Source organism: Macrobrachium nipponense, chromosome 2 (assembly GCF_015104395.2).
Source record: "Macrobrachium nipponense isolate FS-2020 chromosome 2, ASM1510439v2, whole genome shotgun sequence".
Lineage (NCBI taxonomy): Eukaryota > Metazoa > Arthropoda > Malacostraca > Decapoda > Palaemonidae > Macrobrachium > Macrobrachium nipponense.
The window spans coordinates 79,157,015-79,174,514 of NC_087201.1; the positions used below are offsets into that span (position 1 = coordinate 79,157,015).

At 35.7% G+C, this 17,500-nt stretch overlaps 1 protein-coding gene across 5 annotated transcripts in view; it reads left to right on the plus strand.

Moving 5' to 3' along the window:
- Positions 1–17,500, plus strand: part of LOC135220695 (ecotropic viral integration site 5 ortholog-like) — a 431,521-nt gene that overhangs the window by 129,986 nt on the left and 284,035 nt on the right. For 2 of the 5 annotated variants that reach the window (XM_064258085.1, XM_064258087.1), the window contains exon 1: positions 4,407–4,880. The exons of the other annotated variants lie outside the window; for them this stretch is intronic. The gene's annotated coding sequence lies outside the window, so the exon portion shown is untranslated. Of the gene's footprint in view, positions 1–4,406; positions 4,881–17,500 lie in introns of those variants that run through there. 5 annotated transcript variants of the gene reach the window in all.

Genomic DNA, 17,500 nt, shown 5'->3' on the forward strand with positions numbered 1-17,500 from the left:
AAGTAAGAAAAACCAGGTGGCGAAATCTGGAAAAAGTCTTGTAGTCTTAAAGGGTTAACAAACATCCTATTACCTGAGCTTCTCAGTTTCACCATCCGTGCTATACACAACAGGTGACGCATGAGCAAAAATCGATTTTATTTTTCATTTCATGGAAAGACAATACTAGAAACAAAATTTATGGTCATAACATCATGTGAACAGAATATACTTATTTGGAACGATGTCAGTGAATATAATTTCACTGTGAATTGAAATGTGTACATAATTGGTCTGTGTAAGAAATTTAAAGAACCAGATAAATGATATTGCTTTTCGGATGTGATTAAGGATGAGTAATCTTTATTGCAAATTATGAAAAGGAACGGTAATTACTGAATACTTTTCTGATATTTTTATATAGCTTTGACTTTTCTGTAATTAGGACAGAGGAAAAAAACATAAGGAAGCATTTATGGTTTATGGTGATGAAAAGCAACTTCAAGCTCTAATCTTTTACACAAACTGACGCAATGTGATTGACTGTTTGCTTCAGTTAAAAGTATTATAAAAAATGTTAATTTCTGAGCCAAATTAACGTCTAACGTTAGACAGCTTTTTATTTTATTATCGTTGTTGTCATTTTTTTTTTTGGGTGACCTGCTGGATAAGGCTCTTGGGAGACTGAAGTATCTGTCTAGGAATGGGCTAAGGCAGTGGTTTTCAACCTGTAGGCCATGGCACGAGCATCTTTAAAATAATATTTAAAAGCGTTAAATCTAGATTCAGTGGAGCACAAAATGAGAGAGAGAGAGAGAGAGAGAGAGAGAGAGAGAGAGAGAGAGAGAGAGAGAGAGAGAGAGAGAGAGAGAGAGTTATTAACAGTGAATAAAGGCCAACATTTTCTCCCAGTAATGAAAATGTAAACTAATGCAGTGCTCTAAAGTAATAGTTCTGTAAATGATAATGTAAAACTAGTAAAAGTGTTCTAAAAAAACTTTAATAAAATTCTATTATTATGTTTTACACAATTTTGAAGGGCCCTGGCCACGAGTACTTAGGAATGCCAAAAATGGGCCATAGGCACAAAAAGGTAGAAAAACACTGTGCTAAGGCAACAGGCACTCCATGCTTGTCCAATGGGAAGGACGCTTGTTCTCACGAAAAAATTAATTAAACTCACTTGTTTTTAACCGATCCTTGTTTTCAGGAAACTAAATACTTAAGTGTTTAGTTTTCAGCTTATTTCCCCCAGAAAACTGATAGGTGTATCTTTTTCTTTTTTTGTTTTCTCCAAATTGTCCGTGGATTTTCCTAATCAAAGCAATCGGGTACTAAGCATCGTCATTAAAAGGAAACGCTCACTTGAAAACCGGAATGGTTTTGAAAGCACATTCTACACCAAACATCTTTCCCAGTTTCTTAGTTCATGATCTGAAGAAACGTTGGACTTTTAGTATTCATGTGTTGACACTGAAGATCTTTGTTTCATATTTTAGGGTTATGTGGCACTGATAATGATAACTGTTGAACTCTAGAATTTGAGCGAATTCCATGAACGAATTCGTGTTCCTTTAAAACGAGCAAAAATAAAGATACGATATCAAATATGTATGCAAATGTTATTTCACGTTTGTCTGGAGGGAACATTCTTCGACCTACGCTGATACATCAGAGCTGAAGAAGCAAAAAACGTTTCAGGATGTGTCTTAAAGGATGTGATTACGTAACAGGATGTAAAGATTCAGGAGCATTTTTCAAATTGCTAACTCGAATGAGTAATGTTCACAGAAACTCATGTTATATATACTCTGGGTTTACATTATGGAAATGAAGGTCATCTTTCATGACAGGCCCGTGGAAGGTGGCAGTTTCTGAATTTCCTTAGCAGACTTTTAAGAAAATTTTATGTTGAAACGTTGCCCAGTTAATCGAGGTGGGTTCCCTTGTTAGTCTTTTGTTTGAATTTAATGCTTTAAGTTAAATTCATATGAAGAATTTCAATGGTTGACCGAACATCATTCGGTGAGGCCTTTAGATCTGCGTTTAATCCTTTCAAGGTTCACATTGACTATTTTTACTACCACTATTACTAATACTACTACTACTACTATGCTTTGATCTAATTGCTGAAGTACACCCACCTCTATGTCCATTAACCATCCCTCTATTGTATTGCGACATCTCTCCTAAATTATTACTCTGTTCACCGTGACATCATACCAATTTTGGTGTCAAAAGTCGTGTGAATGACATTTTTCCAGGAATGTGCGCGCGCGACCATCCTGCCACGCGTGACATTTCTGTATGTGCGGAGGAGACAGTAATGGGGAATTTGAATTCTGCAATCTTTAATGAATTACACTGGAAATAGTCTGCTGTATTTATTATGAAACAATATAGTTACAGATACTCATTGCCTTCTCTTTCCTGGTCAGAACTTTTTCCTTTTCTTTTTATATTTAGTGCATTGTCAATGATGGCTTCCAGCATTTTCTTGCCCAAGATAGTAGATTAATTTCGGGAATTCAGAATACATTCAGCTTCTGGTCAGTCACCTTGAATTAGGACTTGAGTTAAAATGACATTTCAGTATAGGGCTATTATTTATTATCAATATCACGGTTTATTCAGTTCTGCTCGCAACATTATACCTTGATTTTATTATCATAACTACAGAGCTTACAGAATTCTAGCCAGATACATGACATCACAGCGTTGAACTTCAAGGATACGATGCACTAGAACCTGGACTAACCTGTGCATTATTATTTTGGTACCTGTTTACCCTTAGAGTGGTACTAGTTTTCTTTCTTTACAACAATACTCTAGCTCCAAGGCCACGTTGAGTTACTGGCTGGCCACAAAATTACTTGTTTCCGCCCGTTAGTGTGTGCGTGTGTTTGTCCGCTCTTGGTTTCAGGTACTCCCTACACATCTTTTGGTGTCCTCCTCCTCCTCCTCCTCCTCCTCCTCCTCCTCCACCTCTTTCCAACCTCTTCTGTGACTTCCCTTCGCTCATCTCTTCCTTCTCTTTTACCACCTGCTGCCATATCCTTCTTCAGCTTTCCACGAGGTGGATGTGGTTGTAGCTGGGGTAATCAATTAGTTTATTGTTGTCTTGTTTGTCTTGCTTCTCATTGAAAGGCTGTCCTACATTCCAAGTAGAATGAAATAATGTTTAGTGATGTTGTGATGTCGTCTTGTAGTCTTTCGCTCTGACGGTATAGTTTCAACATCTTTCAACTGCTTGTATTTACAGTCCATGTCTCGGTGTAAAATTCCTTAACCTTTGTTATCGAGGTACAGATAACAATTTATCAAATAGCTCCAGGTGAGTGATGTAAGAACAATACATTCATGACATAATAAACAAAACATTTGAGAGAGAAGTATGATAAGTACTATACTACCCCGTGGTACTGATGTATTTCCGCTGGGTAGGTTGTCAGTTGTAACCTTACAACTCCTTGGTGTCTTCTGTATCTTTAAAACCACTCCCCTCCTCTCTCCCCTTCCCCCAAAAAATGGAAAACGAAAAATATCAGAAGCGAAGTTGATATTTAAAAAAAACAAAGTCAGTGCTATTGTACTCGATTCCCTCAACGTCTTAATACGAAATGAACTAAAAATTAGCGGATGCAAGTTTTTTTTTCTTTTTTGTTTTTTATCTAAACGGTTGGTTGTGTTGTTTTGCAGCAAGATTTATATAACATTGTTTCTACCTTACATTTGTTTATAGAAATTTATGTACTTTGGTTGAACGATCGACAAGATAATATAGAACATTTTCCTGCTGAAATCATCCCAAATTCAGATGTGTAGGTTACTTATACGTAGTTAACTTTCTTCATAGCTATAACGGTTTAGCATAAGATTTTATAACACCATGTCAGAATATCGGTACTTATCTTTTAGATGGAATTAAATGGTAGATATGACTCCTTGAAAGTAGTCGCAGAATAATTAATTTATCGTTGGCAACTCAGCAGGTTTTATTGCACTTGCTTTAACTATTTCCTTATACATCCTTAGAATATCCCTCGAGTAAGTGTATGATAATTGTTGCTATGAGATATCCAAGGCCCTCGAGTATTGTGCATATTCGATGAAAAGGTTTATACTGAAGTGTGTATCGTGAACGAACGCGGTCAAAGCTTCAGAGAAAAGAAATCTTTGTGGGACACGGATATCAACTGCTAAATTTTTATTCGTCCTCTTTTCGATATTTTGTCATGTCGCTTTAAAATATTATGGTTTTTGATGGCAAAATACTATTTAAAATGTAATTCTGAAAGAATGGGATGGAGTTGACTTCGAAAATGCATTAAATACAACGAGCGAAAGAAAGAGAGGGGTGTAACGCTATTGAACATCTGGCGGTATAGGGCAACCACTCCGTAAGTCAACTGAAGTTTGTTCTGTCAAGTTAGTTGATGGGGAAGTGCGCATGTGTACGGTCTGCGAAGGATGAACGCAGGATTTTAGGCATATCAAAATGCAACGCTAAACTGTTCAGTGTTTCATTCAGGCCATGGTATTGCCCTTGTGCTGTAGTTTGTATTGTAAGATTATGTATGAAGGTGAGAGGAGTGATTACTGAAAATTTCCGTGGAAAGGAATTTAGAAAATGGATTGTATGTAACGAAAAATGGGGATTTCAACACCGCTATTTTAGTGATTAAGTGTGAATTAGTTTTATAGAGGATATAGCATTTGTTGTCGTGTTTTGCTGCTCGTCGTGTACAAGTTGGTTTGTCTCTGATAAGATTTTAGATTGGAAAAAGTTGTGTGAGTGAGATAAAGTTTTCGCTGGTAGCGATTTATCAGCTGGTGAAGTGACGTCATCCAGGTTACCTGCGAAGCAACCTATGACTAATTCAGCTTCAACGTGGAAACAGGTGAGTGCGGATGCTTAGGAATTTCCAGGGATAGGGAACGTTTTCTCTTAATCCATGTAAATTCTCTCTCTCTCTCTCTCTCTTTCTCTCTCCTGTATAATATATATAATATAATATATATATATATATAGTATATACATAGGATACTTTATATATAACTAATATATATATGATATATATCATATATATATATATATATATATATATGATATATATATATACTATATATATAGATATATATATATATATATATATATATATATATATATATGCTTAGTTGCATCCTGACGACGAAGAGGTTCAATTTTAGAGAATCCTTGCAACCGAATTTGAAATGGGGGGGGAGGGGGGGGGGGGGGGGGGGGGGGAGAATAGCTAGTGCGATAGTTGTATGAAGTGGGAAACATGGTTGCTAAGAAACACTGCATACCCTATGTAGTAAGTTACTTTTCGGTGGCGATAACTGATGCGTGTTTTGAAACCATTGAAACTGTTTCGGTTCATGAGTTGAACCTGGTCGGTCGCTAATTCTAAATGTGGAAATTATATATATATATCGCAGTTTACCGATATTTGCAGCACAAACATTATAGAATTAAAAGCAAAATTAGCATTGTTATAAACAAAAAAAAAAAAAAAAAAATATTGTAAGTACTGAACAAAATGGGCATAGATTCACAATCTTGATGAAAGTCACCAGCACTTTTTGAGATGGCATAGATTGTCTTTGTAATTGCTCTCTCGTGCTGCCTGTTTTGGTCGTTCTGATTAGAAAGCGCTGTGGCCGAGTGGGGAACGGGTTCTTCTCCCTTAGCCCACATTTGAATTAATGAGAATAAATAGGAACAAAATTTTAATAACAAAATAAGGTTTAATAATGACTCTCACGTACTTCGAAAGATATTAGGTTCTTTACTTTACACTGTTGAGTACGGTACTTAATAATGGCGTTTCTTTGTGGAATATTTAAAATGACTGATATCAGGGAAATGTCAAATGTCAATCATTTTATCCAAGAGGGCATTTGAAGCAGTTGGTTATTCAATGTTTGGCAAGTCGTTTTCATGAAAATTATACCCTAGTGAAACCTTAGTTCTTAGTCCTAATATTATAAACTCCAGCTTTACAGATATTAATGATTAAATTTACCCCAATGAACTCTAGTGAATATCCATAGCTGATGGTCTGAGGTATGCAATATCCCAGGCACTATGATAATGTGATAACCTACAAATCCTGGCTGTACTATGTATAACAATGACTGATTGTGAGACAGCGTCCTTTGAGGTGTTTTGGGAGTAGGTCTAAGTAGTTGGGTTTCGGTTATTTTGCCGTGGAGGCAGCCGAATCGTGTCAGTGCTAGCAGTAGTCACATGGTGGTGCACGGCATCATTACAGAGGACCAATTAAAATGTTCGTGAAGGCCTTCATGTTGCTGCGACTTCTAAGGGTTGGATGAATTTTGAGATTAGACTGCATTCATTCTGTGCTGAAATAGAGGTTTATATAGAAAAAAAATAAAAATTACCTTCTAGAATTGAGTGTTGAATGACACTTTAGGGTACTGTAATTACTTATAACAATTTATATGTGATAAATAGTATCATAATCACCGTAAATTTGTCTGTCCTGGCACTTTGAGATTAATCGAAAAAGAGTACAAAGAAGAAATTCTTAGTAACTCGGAAATGACTTGCACTGAAATTATATGTAACATTAGTTTCTTGAAAATTTAATTTGATGATAATTAAAATATACTATTAAGAAAGCGCAGACTAATATGGATTCCGGAACTTAAATCCTAATTACTCGGGGGATAGTTGAGAAGGTGAGGCCATGATGCAATTATTCTCACCTGTCAGTTTAAAGAGTAGCAGCCTTCGCAAGCTCTGTCACCAGAGCAGAGCAGAGGCGAGACGATGCTGACGTAAGTAAACTAGTGCTTCGGTGCCAATGCAGATCCAAAGCCGTTAATGGACACAGAATATGAAAGGATCTAAGGTTAACCAGTGTTGAAATATTTATGAAAATTGGTTATGTAACTGAAAGATAAATTGAAAATACTGCCATAGCATAACTTTTCAAAACGGTTACTAACAAAAAAATAATAAACTAAACTTTTTATTTAGGTAAATGGTGAAAGTAGGGAATTTAATGAAGAATATCACCTGAATATTGAAAAGAGAAGCACATAAACTCAGCATCTATAAAGATATCAAGTGATGCATTGTCATTGCAATAATTAAACAAGTCAACAAAAGAAGGAAGATCCTATTGTCTTCCAAAATTAATAAATCGAATATAGACTTACTGAAGAAAGTACGTGCCTCAACGAGCTCCCCGAGCATAAGATTTCGTCATAAAATATATGAAAATAGCTTGGATTTGCCTTAGAAAATGTCAAAAAGACACGGGAACGTAGACTGTGCACAGAATTTGTTTGCGCTCTTAATAGTGACTTGCAGGGCAGTATAATAATGCAGTGTAATGGCTTTGCTTATTGTTTCTTTTTTAAGATGTTTACTATTAAATTAACTTTGCCTTAGCTTTATTCATGAGAAAAAAAATTACGCAAACATACTTAGGTTTTTTTCTTGATGTTTTTTACATTGATATATATATAGATATATATATATTATATATATATATATAGATATATATATATATATAATATATATATATATATATATATATATATATATATATATTTTGTATGTGTGTGTATTTATACTGTATATATTATAAGTATTATAGGTATATATAAAGTATGCCAAGAACCGTATTTGCACTTAGCCATATAAATACAACGGATAATAGTAGAATGAGAGGAGAGGTGAGTCATCTGATGGGTGAAACAAATAAGGAAAAAAAAAGATTGGTTAAGACATAAAGGCAATGGAGGCAATGTAAGGATTGTGGTGCTAATTATGCTCACTGGAAATAAAGTGTAGATGTTGAATATAAATGCCAGAAAAATTGCTGAAGCTGATGAGAGAAACTGCTTGCATGAAATAACCTATGAGGGTAATAAGAATTACAGAAAGGCTAAGAAACGTGGAGGGGATAAGTAAAATAATGGGGGAAATTTGATCGTAGGTGGAAAGATGGATCAGTCTGTTTTGAGGTGGCATGTGGAAAGAATGAAGCACTATACGTTAGTGAAAAGTCTATGATACTGACGTGGTAGGAGAGCAAGAGCAACGGTTGGATAGATGTTGCAAAAGGGATGTGGGGAAAGGGAGGCGTCCTGGTGATTTGAGAGCGAGAGAGGCCTTCTGTGTCTGATTCTATGATTCTATTATAGGTATGTTTTTCATGGCGTAGCCTGCGTAAACTAATTTTTGAATTGATCATAGAACGTTATGCACAACGTAGACTACGTACAGTTAATTTTAGATATCATTGAGTTTGATTTTGATTACACCGACAGGTTGTGACTGTTGCTCCTTTTTTTCTGAATACCGCAATAAAATAGTAGCAGCGGTAGTAAATAACTTAACAATTTCCTGCGATTTCATGGGTTCACACCAGAGGTTTGTGGATTTAACGCTTGGCTCTCGTACATAAAAAATTGAAGCCCTCGCTTTCACCGTACCATTTTCTTTTTCATATTAATCCTTAAGGGGGCCTCTCTCTCTCTCTCTCTCTCTCTCTCTCTCTCTCTCTCTCTCTCTTCTCTCTCTCTCTCTGAAGTGTAGTAGTGGTGGTTATTTTAGGCTTAGTCGTGGCTCAACATCAGTAAGGTATGTTATGTTTTTACAAATTACTGATATAAAATCTATGTAAAGGAAATGAAAGGTTTGATTGTCGGTTTTTAGTGATAATAAGATCACTAAATGTTAGTGCCTTATTTTTACTCGGTATTACTGGTACTGTATAATCGATACTTTTCGGGACTTCGTCATGAGAATTAGATTACAATATATTTTCAGTGCCATATTAAACAAGTGTTATATTTGTTTGGCCTTAATTAATCTGTATCATTCAGAAGTAGTAGGACGGAGAATAGAGCTTTACATTTCTTTGTCTCCCTCCAGCTACAGAGCTTTGGCTGGCAATGCGCCTTTAAAAACTTTACCCGAGATAGAGAGGTTGTCAAGATGATCACAATCATCCATTCCGTGCTCGGATCTAGTCGTATGTAGCTTTTCATATCTTGCAAGGAACACCGTCTGGAAGACTTTCCAAAATGCCATTATATATTATGATACTTTTTTGCCAATTGTCTTCCACTCGTGTTCTTTAGAATCGAGGTTTTTTTTTTTTCCTTTCTTTTCTGCCATGTTCTTGTGAGAGTTGCTGTGAAGTTTGCCAGTGCTAATTATCTCTGAGAACAATGGAATTGTAATCTGCAATGCAAAAGAAGATACATTATTTATGCTTTTTTTTCTCTCTCAACTGCCTCTTTTTGTGTCAACTTTCACTTGAGTTGCTTTGGTTATTGTGAAAGAAAGGCTTTTGATGGTATCACTGATTTTTGTAACGTGAATTTGGACGTAAATTTAAGTCTTGTGAAACAAAATTTTTGTTTTTAGTCTGTTTGACTTCCTTTGAATTTCGTTTGAAACCACTTCCTTTGGTTTTACGACGCTGAACTACATTAAATACACAACATATAGTGTTACGTACACAATATGAGACTAAATAGCTGTATAAGCGGTAAATCAGTGTTTTCTGAAGAGCCCATAACTATATGTAGTTATGGGCAGCAGTACGTTTCTCGGATCAGCGAGGTTAATGTCAGCGTCTGTGACAATACGAATTGCGACGCCAGTTCGGGAAAGCTGTTACTGAATATCAGACGCAACCATTGTGGGCATTCAAGACTTGTGATAGGAATTTCCATTCCTGAATGTGTGGTGCTTAAAAACAAAGATTTAAACTTCAGGACCCTCTCCCTATCCTTTCCCCCCTATCCCTCTTACCCTTCTGAAGAAAAAAATGTGGTTAATGGAAAAAAATTATATAATAAAAAATACCGGAAATGTATTTTAACCTTTCTCAGGGTGACTTCCTTAAAATATTTCAAGAGATCGTTATACGTTTATCATATTTTAATGTTTATGACATCCAAAGCTTGTCTATATTTTGAATGCTCAACGCTGAGCATTGTAAACGTAGCAGAGGACAATTGTGTATGAAAAGCTCTCAGCAAATATACTTATTATACTAATAATATGGAATATAAACTACATGCATATCCAAGTAGACTGAGCAGCTGGCTGCAGAAAATGAGTTGCCATTGCTACATTCTCTCATATAAAGTGAAAAACAGTGTAAATAAAAAAAAACCTTTTGCTGTCTTAACATCGTTGACAGTAAGAATTCCCTTTTTGTATGGTTTACGTCATTCTCCCAAGCGTTTCCTTTATGTTAAAGCACTTATTAACACAGCAACTCCTCCGTCATTTATTTTCTTGATGCATTCCCCGCCTCTGAGACCAGATTTTAAACTTTTTTTTTTATACTAGCTTATCCTTTCCCATTTATCCATATGCTAGTTAAAAGCTGCAGCAAGACAGAAGACAACGGCGTGTTAGTTTATCAATCGCTTTAGTCAACAAATCTGAAGTTGTTGCGAGTTTCTTTCGTTGTGAAATCGAGGACTGAGCTATGTTTGCTTCGATAATGTTGCCATTAAGCTTGCTCCTGTCATTGTTGATTTCACCGTGAGAAGCTCACACTCAAATTTGGAGGACGTTCCCACTGAACGCTCCGTGCAACTTCTTGGTTCACTCAGAAACGGAAGGTAGAAGGAATCCGTGATGATGATGATGTAGTGGTGAAGAATATGGGTAGTTGCGGAGGATTAGGACTGATATTATGACTCGGCACTGACGGGTCGCTTTTGCCCTAAGAATGATTGGAAGGCTTTCTCTTGTGAGACTATGATTGGAGGGAGCTCGACTACGGAGAATCAGACGGCCCGGATCTCTCGAGCCAGTTAAGCTTTTAATCACGGATTAGGCCTAAATGGATAAAAGGCAAGTACCGGAAATCAGACATAGGAAAAACTAAGGGGGTATTTTTGGCAATGAACGTCTTTACAAATTCTTTGTTTGAAAATCAGGAATGTGACGTTTTCAGGTTTTTACGGATTCTTTAGGAAGATATTTCCGAATATCTTTCCATATCCTGTCTTCAATACAAGCTGATGTGAGGCGGTGACATTTAAAAACCCTCAGTGCATTGTATGATCTTCCGTTGAGTGTGTTTTCCCGATTGTCGTGTTCTAGATCCGTTTTTTCATGATTTATTTTTATTCACTATTCAGTTTTATGTTGTGCTTTCTTCAGAATGAAATTTCCTCTGTTGACGAAACAATAGGTGTTCTTTTGGTTTTTCAAAAAAGTTGTCTTGTCTAGAGATTTTTCTTCATCTTGAGATATAGCTTGGTAGGCGAGAACACACACACAACATACCTGTAAAAATATAAATATGATATATATATAATATATTATATATATAACATAAATAGTATCATACACACACACACACCACACAAACAACACAACCACACACACACACACACTATACATATAATAATTATATATATATAGATATAATATGTATATATATTATATACAATATACAATATATATATATATATATATATATATCATATATATATATATATATTATATTATTATTACATACATACATGCATAAAGGTAATCTTGTTGAAATGAATGAAATATGGTTCATTGCCAAAGGAGGAACATTGCATTACTGCTTTGATGAGTCGCCTACAGAGAAGAGACATTTCTTAGAAGGGAGTGAAAGCCAAGTGGGTGATGTCAGTGTTTAAATCTTCGTGGGACTCCTGAGAATTGGGTCTTTTGAAGCTTTGGGACTGGATGACGAAAACCAACTTTAGGTTAACTTCTGAGGGACACAAATAGAATTGAGTTTTTTATGTAACCCTTGGTCATGATATTATCTTTTCATTATGAAAGTAATGTTTCGTATTTTATGAGTGACTTGTGCTGTATTATCCCCTGCATTTTCACAGGAATGAAAGCTTTGTTGTGCATTTCTTGGAAAGAGATTTAGTTTTTCGTTAATCTATCTTTATCTATACATATAACTAACTATCTGTAATGTCTGTAATGGTTTGGTTAAGATGAAGTGAATTCCTTATGTATGGGTTATCTGTGGCCTTATAGCTTGTGAGAGAGTAGGGAAATTTTAAGTGTAAAACAATGGCAAACTCATGTATTTATGCTACGTTATATGTATTTAGTTACATTATTCATAATAGAGATATATATAGATATAGTTATATGTATATTTACATTATATATATATATATATATATAATATATATATATATATAATACATACATATAATGTATAGCCCTAGATATATAATATTATATATAATTTGTGATTTTGATTTATTAGTTTATTGATTACCATGCCTGCTGTTTGCAGCCTAGAAAATGCAACTATGAGGAGTTGTGAAACGTCGGCATATATATATATATATATATATATATATATATATATATATATATATATATATATACATATATATATATATATATATATATATATATATATTATTATTATTATAAAAGCATATGGATAGTGCCTTTCCTTGACCCGCCTTGGGTTGTTCTTCTAGCTGTTGCTCCGGAAGTTGGAAGTATATATATATATATATATATATATATATATATATATATATATATATATATATATCACACATTATATATGTATATTATATATATATATATATATATATAGTATATATATATATATATATATATATATTCATTGTAATAAATACCAAGGATAAATTGGAGAAGAATATTTTTATCAGCTGGGTATATTTTGGGGATCTTTTAGTAAGCCTAACAGTTTCCCAAATGTATTCATGTAGAATGTTTCGAAACTTGCGATAGTCTACTCTTGAATCTAATGTCTGAAATTGTTGTGGAAGTTATTGTGTATCTACAAATTACGGTGCTTATTTTAAAAGCGCAGAGTGCCGTAGCGTCGAATTCTAAATGTTAGATGTAAATACGCAGCTATTATGTTCACAATGTTTTATTCCTTTCATGTTTCCACTTACATCCGATTGTTCTCTAACTTCCCTCGTAAAACATCAGGCCATGCGAGCGAGAGTCGTTCTCATCGCCATCAGTAATATTATTTATTCCGTCTGTTCTTTCTGGTGCTGTCTCTGGGGCGATATCGTATGTGTGCTCCTGATTTTTCTTCATATCTTGCTTTGAAAGGCATCGCACGAAAGGTGTGAACGTAACGTAATTGATGAAATATGTCTGTTACAGACACACACACACATTAACTTATTTATTTTTAGCTTTCTGTATGACGTGCAGCATAATACTTGCTGCTCGTTTTTTCCTCTCGCTTGATGAGCTCGTTATTCAGACGTTGTTGCAAGAGTTGCTCTCTCTCTCTCTCTCTCTCTCTCTCTCTCTCTCTCTCTCTCTCTCTCTCTCTCTCTCTCTCTCGGTATTGGCTCGCCCGACGTTGCACTTTGTTGTTAAATGAAATATTAACAAGCGTAATGAACGTTTGTAAAGTTGAACATATTTGTTCGATTGTTAAGGTAATTCTATAATAAGAATTATTAATAATAATAACTAATAATAAATAGTATTTCTGGCTTAATTAGAACCAACCCACTTTCTGTTTTTCTTTTTAAATTTATTCACAGATCTTCAGATAATCTTGCATTCTTAATGATTGCGTTTTCAATCTTAAGTGATCAAACATACTTCCAGTATTCACTTTCATCACACTACGACGTTTGATATGAATAAAACAAATTAACTACCTATATTTTTTTTAAGTGATTTTGGATGATTTACAAAAGAGAAACTGTGCGAGAGCTTATAGAAGCTTACTGTTATGTTACCTGCAGCCCATTTGATCCAGATTATCAGATGTAAACACAAGAGAGTTATAGTTCGACAGAGAAATTCGTGGTTGGTCACGAGTCGTCGCTAATGGCCTTGGCGTTGTGGCCAAAACCCGTGATTATGATTATTGAAAAGTAACCCTTGTGACAACCGTCCGCAGAAGTCAAGCTGTTCCATCATTCGGCTGATGATTACTAGCCCTTAACTGTAGCCACCTGTTGACACCCTTTGGGTGTGTTCGCGCTGCACGGTTCTGCAATGTTGCTTGAAGCATTCATTTACATCCCTAGTCTGTCTGTCTTGTTTTATTCAGGTTCTCCCCATTTTTAACGTTTCCTGATAAAACATTTCAAATGTTAAAATCATTGTAGGTTTTTGACCGTAATAACCGAGAAGTATTTTCTTACGAAAGCATTAAATGCAAAGTAAACAAAAATAGTTCAAGATGACACTGAGGTCACAAATAATTTTCCAGTGTCACAGTAATAAGATGAAGCATTCGAAACAAGACCTAAAACGTTTCGTTTTGCTACCAGCCAGCTTGTAAGATAGACAGTAATATGCTTAATCAAGTGCTCATTTCTCGTTTAGCTTAAATGGAATGAATTGCTTGCAGCGTGGAAGCAGGGTTGGATGTTTTGTATAGAATACCTGGAGAGGTAGCTGTAGCTCTCTCACAAAGAGTCGTACCGAGTATAATTAACCTACTTAATAATGAGTAGCGTAATACATAACTTTTGTTTGTGAAAGGCTATTTGCTAATAACACGGGGAGTCTTTTTCCATAATCATTTTACTGATGTAATAGAGAGAGCTTTTATTTTGTAGTAAATAATATTTAATGTGAGAGATAACTTTGTCATGAAAAATTGTTTTACTTGTACGAAAAAGGTGGGTGAATTTTTCGTGTTTGAAATTCTCTTTGCCTCGGCCACAGGAACGGCTTTTGTTGGTGGAGAGTTTTGTTACCAATTGATTCAGGTAACTTGTTCCTATCATTTTTTTTTTCTTTTTTGTTTTTTTGGGGTTTTTGTTTTAAGAGATTGTGATGAATTCTGCCGGCACTAATGAAAGGAAAGCTCATCTAGTGTTAGAAATTACCCTTTGAAGGCGATACTAAATCAAGTAACCGGTAGGGGGCCCTACTACGTGTGAGAGAGACCGTACATCAAGGACTGTAGGATATATACTACAATAAAGACCCGGAAACTCACTGGCAATATTTATTGAGATTTATTTAAGGAAATAGTCGCTCCGAAACCTCAATAAACATTTTTCATTGATTTCGTTGCTGTTTGGTAACCTTTACATTTTCCCTATGACCCGAATTGACAGGCTATGCCAGCTTGTGAAAGGGAAGTTAGGGTTAGCATTTTTTTTATTATTATTATTATTATTGCACGGGAAGTGATTTGCTTGTAGCGATGAAAATAGTTTAGAACGCCGCAGTATTGACTCGGAGTAAGGAATTGGTTTTGTTTCAAGTTATCCAAAAGACATCTGATATTTTTTTCTATGCCGAGAATACATAAAGGCTGGTTAGTAAGCTGAGGGAGTTTGCAGGAATGGTTGGAATGTCTTTCCTGTCGCGCAGTAAACAGAGTACCACGTGGAGGCAAAGAGAACGGTCCATGCAACATTTTATTTTTAGAATTTGTATAGTTTAATGGTATTGACCCTAACGAATTGCATGACGCAGATTTTAATTTTGAGGGTTTTACCTGGGACGTTCCAACGCTCTTGGAATAACAATGAATCTTGAAAGTTACCTTGAGGAAAGTGTATTCCAAATTTGATTTCTAAAAATAAAGTCAAATATTTAGTTACGGCAATTATTCGAAAAAATCGAAGGTATATTTCCAGACTGGCATGTATGTGGACATTTATCAGTTTTCTTAAAATTGGGATTTTGTTATCAAACATTTTGTTAAGAGTAGATTGACTTTGGGATGTATTCCGTAGTTGTTTTTACCGTCTTTTGACTGAAAATTAGTAGTTGATCTAAAGAAAGGTTCTTATATTATATTAGCAACGGAATATGTTTGTTATAAAAGATTGTTAATTTGCTTAGCGTAAGATGCACTTGAGATATAATGTAATTTGTCGATATATATCAATATAGGTGTTATTATACGTAGCCGTTTCGTAGTTTCCGCTGATGCCATCCACGAAATACAGTTATTATATAAGTAGGTTAGGTTAGAGCACACATCCGAGAGGACCGTTGGAGGAGGAGGAGGAGGAGGACATCGTCTGAGAGGGAGAGCGCACCTGCTGGAGAGATCACTGACCCCTTCTTCACTTCCTTCTCCTCCTCCTCCCCCTCCTCCGCCTCCACTTGGCTCTTGCCTCCTTCGACGACTCGTACTCGAATCCTAACCCCCTCCCACCAGGTATCTCTCTCTCTCTCTCTCTCTCTCTCTCTCTCTCTCTCTCTCTCTCTCTCTCACGGTGCGCTCTTATTTTCCTTGACTTATCACTGTGCTGCAAATTGATCTTTGAATTCGGTAGCAATGGCTTTCATTGAAATTATTATTTCTATCGATATTGTTATTATCATGACAGCCGCACTTTATTTATTCTGGATAGCAAATAGATTTTTCTTAGCATATAAAGCTTCGACTTCATTATAGCTTGTTGCACCTGTATCATCGACAAGCCAATTGTATTTCCCTGTCAACTGTGTTGGGTAAATCGGTCACTCAAAAGTATTGTGATTTGGTGAGAGAGAGAGAGAGAGTCGAGGAAAGTGGCATTTTCCATTTGGAGAGTCGGCTGTGATGGGAAACATTACCACAAAAGTGTCTTTGCCCAGAGGCACATTGTTCCACTCCTGCCGGCATGAATCGAACAAAATTATGGTACTTTATAGGACACAAGTACTAAGGATGATATTACCTACGGCTCGGACCTACGGCTGGGACTCTCTCTCTCTCTCTCTCTCTCTCTCTCTCTCTCTCTCTCTCTCTCTCTCTCTCTCTCTCTCTCGTTTAGGAGACGGAGTATACGTATACCGGTGAGGGATTTGCAGTGCGTTTCAAATTCGTGAGATTTTGTTGGAGTCCCTTTCAGTTTATTTTGTCGTGGTATTAGATACAGGATATGAATGTCTTTACAATTTTCGTCCTGCTCATCAAGCGGAAAGAGTTCCTCTCTTTACGGTAATTAGTTACAGTAAGTTGAAAGGCAATTGAAGAAAAAATAAAGTGCGGAAAAGTAAAGTATAATTACCTGTCTGGGTTTGAGACAGAAAATTTAACCCTGAGCGATTTTCGCGAGTTATTTATTTTTTTTCTAGTGCAGCAACCCTGAAGCTTATATCCATTTTTGTAATCTGTGGAGGCGCACTGTCCTGAAAAACACTTCACTTAAGTTGTGCTTCGCCACTACACTTTATTCCTTTTTTTCAGCTGAACATTGCAGTCAGAATCACATATGCCTACCCTTAGTGTTTCGGCAAATAAAATTTTATTAATTTCAGTTTTAAAACAGGCACAGGCTAGTGATGATAAGGAAAGGCTTGAGATTTATTTGGAAATTGGATATTACTTTCATACTCCCAGAAGCAAATTATGGAAAAACTGCATCTCGTCTCTTCAGCGAATGAGGCAAGGCATAATCCTGATTGATGTTCTTAGCCACGGTAGTGAATTTTTCTTGAGGTTGTAAAGCTGTTAACGGGTGTTTTCTTTTTGTCAGTTTTTACGTATTTATGAAAATGTCTCCT